Source organism: Amphimedon queenslandica, unplaced genomic scaffold (assembly GCF_000090795.2).
Source record: "Amphimedon queenslandica unplaced genomic scaffold, v1.1 AMPQUscaffold_13502, whole genome shotgun sequence".
Taxonomy (NCBI): domain Eukaryota; kingdom Metazoa; phylum Porifera; class Demospongiae; order Haplosclerida; family Niphatidae; genus Amphimedon; species Amphimedon queenslandica.
Genome location: NW_003546262.1, coordinates 456,388 through 461,897, shown reverse-complemented (window position 1 = coordinate 461,897; position 5,510 = coordinate 456,388). Strand labels below are relative to the sequence as shown.

Sequence of the window (5,510 nt, the reverse complement as noted above, 5' to 3'; positions counted from 1 at the left end):
CATTATGGCCCTACTTGTAAGTTATATAAATTTACTTAGCACACATATGCCCTTTAAATCTTACTGTCACATGATTTGTAATTGTAAGTTGTAAATGCATAGAAATTGATAATCCTTGTGTAGATCATTGCTACAGTCACAAGTGAATAATCCTGCATCTATTAAGACTAGCTTTTGCTTTAATTCACATTCAAATCAATCTGCTATAAAGGCTTCACATATTACCACTAGGAGTACTACAGAGGTATTATGTGAAAGGATAAGGATCTTTTCTAGGAATGAATTAGTGATCAAAAAAGAAAGGGTCCTTGGTTCTGGTGTGTTTGGCAAGTGCATTTTTACAACAGTCGGGCCCCTGGAAGCATGTGTTAAAGTTTTGAAACCATCTAAAAACAATAATAGCTTTTATCGAGGCAAACATGTTATCTCTCTTGTGCCATGAAAATGTGGCTTTTTTGCATGGAGTGTGTCTTGAATCGAAGCATAAAATGCTAGTTCTAAAATTTCATGGAATGGAGGAAAGGTCATACACACTTCACTCAGTTTTGTTATCCAGAAAGAAGCCAAACATTTCACTTTCATGGGATTGGAAAAAAATTTTGATTAGTGCTATTAGAGGGCTTGATCATATTCATAGCAAGAATATATTACACAATGACATAAAAGAAGACAACATTTTAATTACTGAAAGTAACTCTGTTTTAATTGAATTTGGAAAATCTTGCTATGAAAAGGATGGGCTAAAATAAAAACTTTCTAAAGCTGAAATTGATCAGTATAAAGTTTGCCACCCATTACAGCTCCTGATGTGCGTGATGGTGTATCTAAGCAAAGCAAAGCATCAGATGTTTACTTATTTGGACGTATTATCTGAATTTTAAGTTCCATAGTCCTCCAAGTTGAATGTTTAGTAGCTTTTTCAAAAGAATGTTGAATATAATGATCATAAAAGGCCAATAACAACTGATTTACTAAATTTTATTACTAGTTATACATGAACAATCATAAATTAAAAATAATTAATAAGTTTAACAGCTTATATTTGTCATGCAGTGTGTGCATTTTCATGAGTGATAATGAGTGATAAAAAGGTCGTAGTGCTATATATATTTCAATTCATCAAACTGGAAAAATACTTAGTATACATGCACAGATACTAAAATGTGCATGTATGCATGTATATGTGCAGTGCAGTAAAGGGTTGCAGAAACTATTTGTATTTACCTGATATAATAATTATTATAGTATTGACCTACATATTCACTAACTTTTTGAGCTTTTTTGAACTACTATGTTGTTTAGGGTCACACAGAACAAATGTTTTACATTTATGAGCTTATAATACATACATACATTTGTTTGAGTGGCCTGAACAGTGGTTTGAGCTTTTGTTTTTGAAATATGCTGTAATGAGTCACACTGAAAAAGTTTCTTACATGCATACATGTGCTTAAAAAATACAAGCACTATATATATGTGTTTGTATGCTTTGCTTTTGAACTCTATGACTGCATACATTAGGAGTCACACTGCACAATTAAGATATTGTAATTATATACTTGCATGCATACAATTACAATTGTTGGAATGGGTTCAAGTCTTCAACAATGGTTTGCACTTGTGTGCAGTATTTTATGCATACTCTAATACCTGAGTGTTAAACGTAAAATTTTGAGATTAACAACTAATTTTATTATAAATAAAAAAATTCTATAAATAAGAAAAGGTAGGGTTGTCAAAAAATAAAAAACAAGGGGGTTGAGTTCAATCATAATAACAATTATTAATGCAATTAATAATAATAAAAGTTAATTAATAAAAAATAATTATTCTAAAAAATAATACATAAATTTCAACCCTACTTTGCTGAATATGCTAATATTCAGACTACAATATAAATTAATGAATTTAAATTATTTATGCCTCTGTACTTAGTGATTGCCTTAATACATTGCTATGAGTATGATGTAAATTAAGTATTCTGATAAATAAAAATCAGAATTTTTACCTAGCATTGATTGAATAAATTACTGTCATCACAAGTAAAAATTCTAAACTACGGATGATTAGTTTGCTATTGCATTCTTTAATTTTTGTGATGCATTACCATAAAAATTAATAAAATTAAAATATTAATGTATACTTGTTAGTTTGATTTTAAAAGTAAAAGCATGGATGCATGTCTTTAGTATATATACATTTTTAAAATTTTGATCTGATTATGTTACATTGTAAGGAATTGTCAGTAGGGCCAACTCGCACACTTGCGTAGGCTGGAACTAAGCAGTTGGGTTGTCATTCTTTCATTAAACTTTGTCATGTTAAAGGAATCAGTAATCCTTCATTAAATGCGGCAAAGTAGGGTTGAATATTATGTATTATTTGTTAGAATAATTATTTTTTATTAATTAACTTTTATTATTATTAATTGAATTAATAATTATTATTATGATTGAACTCAACCCCCTTGTTTCTTTTATTTTTTGACAACCCAACTTTTTCTTATTTATAGAAATTTTTTTATTTACTTGTTTCCATACTTTTTATTCAATTTGTTAATTATTGTCATATTTATATCAGTATTATGTTTATTGATATTAATTAACTAGGTTTAAAAATCCATTACAGAATATTTAATAAAACTTCTGCAAGATATTAATTTTTGGCTACTTGTGCATACACAAAATTAACATACCACATCTAGAAACTTGAAAATTTGAAATAATAATGAAATTCATAGCTAATAACTAATTATTTATGTGATGTAATATCCTGTTTTGGTTAATAATCTTTAATAACCATGCCTGATTTCCCGCTCAACTGCACTTCGTCAAGTTTGTCACTGAGCAGTACAGTCCTTACTCCTTACTTTAAAGTTTAGACCTCAGTCAATTTGCAATCAGGCATCAGACTACTTTTCAATATTTGTTATTCGTACTTTGCAAGCAAAAAGTCAGTTTATCCAACCTCTGAGCTTATACACTATATATACTTGTATGTATCTTTTTCATAGTATGAGTAGGTCACCAAGCCCAGATCCGGATAGGAGAGAGGAAGATCCCATTCTGCCTCCCGGAGGAGATCCAGCAATCCCTCCTGGAGGGGCTCCAGCAATCCCTCCTGCAGGAGCTCTGGCAATCCCTCCTGGAGGGGCTCCAGCAATCCCACCTGGAGGGGCTCCGCCAGTCCCTCTTGGAGGTGCACCCGTAGTCCCTCCTGGAGCGGCTCTGGGAGTCCCTCTTGGAGGTGCACCCGTTGTCCCTCCTGGAGGGGCTCCAGCAGTCCCTCCTGCAGGTGCACCTGTAGTCCCTCCTGCAGGGGCTCCAGCAGTCCCTCCTGCCCCAGCACTGCCTTTGCTGCACCAGCAAAGGCAGCTCATTATTGCCCAATTGAGGGCTGTCAATAGACAAATTGTAAGTCTTTACTATGATGTACTAAATTATATTCCATAATAGTATCTAAATCTACCAAGAAGACCTGGCAGGGGCAGGGGTAGGGGAAGGAGGCCAAGACCCCAAGTTGGAACAAAAAATTATAACTTTTATTAACTACATGTATCATAGCTTTATTATAATAATAGATGTAGACATAATAATAAGATAATCAAAATGTCAATAAAAAATGCACCAGCGTTTAGCCAAGATTAAAATACATTAGCAATGCAGTGTTTGACAAGACAAAAATGCTCCAATGCTTTAGTTTCTATTAATATTCCTAGAAGAAAAATACACATTATGATCATAATGCATGATTTAAGAAATAAATAATACCTAAGTAGCCATTAACGTGGACATATTGATTACGTACATGAACATGCACAGTGTTGTCATTCATAATCTACAAAAAAATAAAGACAAACATCTTTTAATTTGCTTACTAATTCTATACTGAATTAAGATTTTTTATGAGACTTGCATTGAGCAAATTCATATAAATATAGAACACATGAATACTTTCCAATGTGCAAACAATTGTTGTTTGTTAATGAGAACATGCATGCACATAATATTATTAAAATAAACTAACAATCATCAACGAAAGATACGCTGGCAAACAATAACTTATAGTGAGAGTACTTACTGTGGCCATGCTTATAATGACATACCCATCAAATGAATATAGATGTAACCTTGAATCATACCCTATTACAAAATACATAAGATACTTTGGAATTTCACAATATTTAATCTTACTACATATTCCTATTTAATCTTACTACATATTCCATTCCTTAGACTACAGTAATGTAAAACCTATGCAGGCACCTCCTGCAGTGTGATAAAAGTACTCATCAAGGACCTACAATAAAACATTAAGTTCCATTTAATAATGAAATAAATTTAGTTACAACAATTGAAATCCAGAACTGCCTTTAATTATTATTGCACATTACAATATCAAGCAATGAAAATATTGCTGAATCATCAAATCCTTTCCAGCTGTCATTACCTGTAAAGCATAGTAACATAAACACATCAAATGCAAGCAATGTAAACACATGGGCTAATAATAACAATAGTACAAACAGTAATGGTGAACAAACTTTATTACCAATCACATGGAACTTTTGTATTCCTTCTAACTCCATTATAGTACACATGTTCTTACAACAATATTTTTTTGTTAATGTGAACATGCACATATTTACAACAATCATCAACAAAAGATGCGCAACATCAGCTGGCAAGAATTTAATATGCGCACAGCATTGATGGCAGCATCATTCAAATGCGCAACATCAGCCGGCAGGCATTAACTTAATAATGCGTACAGCATTGATGGCAGCATTATGCGCAACATCAGCTGGCAAGCATTTACGTATATGTAATGCGCACAGCATTGATGGTAGCATTGACATGTATGATGATACATAGGTCTTGCCAACTTTAATATTTCGCTTGCAGTAGGACATTGTCCAGTTACGCCACTGATCTGCAGAAAACCCCGAAAATCCACTTTCAATTTTTAAGGGCAATCTACCTATACTATGTGGGGCTTGCATGCATGACATTCTATGCTCAATAACTTCTGTCAGCTTTTGTCAATACGTCATTATGTGTCCATAGCTCCATACAATGTTTTGCTGTTCCAAAAAACAGGTTGTGCATTGGGTCTATGGGCGTGTGTTTTACAGGATGAAAATAGAGTAATTCAATTAGAGCAGAATATTTGAGACCATAATCCTTCGCTATTAATTTCTGTCGAGATTTTGTGCTACTATTTAAATGTTCAATACACTTTTGTTTGTGAATTTTTGCATCTCGTTAAGGCCAGTTATCACTGTCGTAACCAGAGTAATCAGGTTTTTCACCAAAACTTGAAGTAGAAAAACTTTTAAGACATTTGTTGCACCCATGTAAAGCATTGAATGAAGTGAACCCACAAACTTTACGTGAAGCTGGCAAGTCACAAAAGACACCAACTAGTGCTAGCGTCAGAGTAACATATTCAGCAGGACAACACACTGATACTCCCTCAAAAAATTCCTTCAATTCTATGACCAAAGGGTG

The 5,510-nt window shown here is 33.0% G+C and overlaps 1 long non-coding RNA gene across 1 annotated transcript; it reads right to left on the bottom strand.

The window, feature by feature from the left end:
• Positions 1 to 3,618: 3,618 nt before the first annotated feature.
• LOC109580177 (uncharacterized) lies at positions 3,619 to 4,345 on the bottom strand. The gene is made up of 4 exons (XR_002184105.1): positions 4,217 to 4,345; positions 4,081 to 4,142; positions 3,771 to 3,837; positions 3,619 to 3,714 (listed from the first exon to the last, which is right to left on the bottom strand). It is a non-coding gene; the product is annotated as an uncharacterized LOC109580177 (long non-coding RNA).
• Positions 4,346 to 5,510: the final 1,165 nt, after the last annotated feature.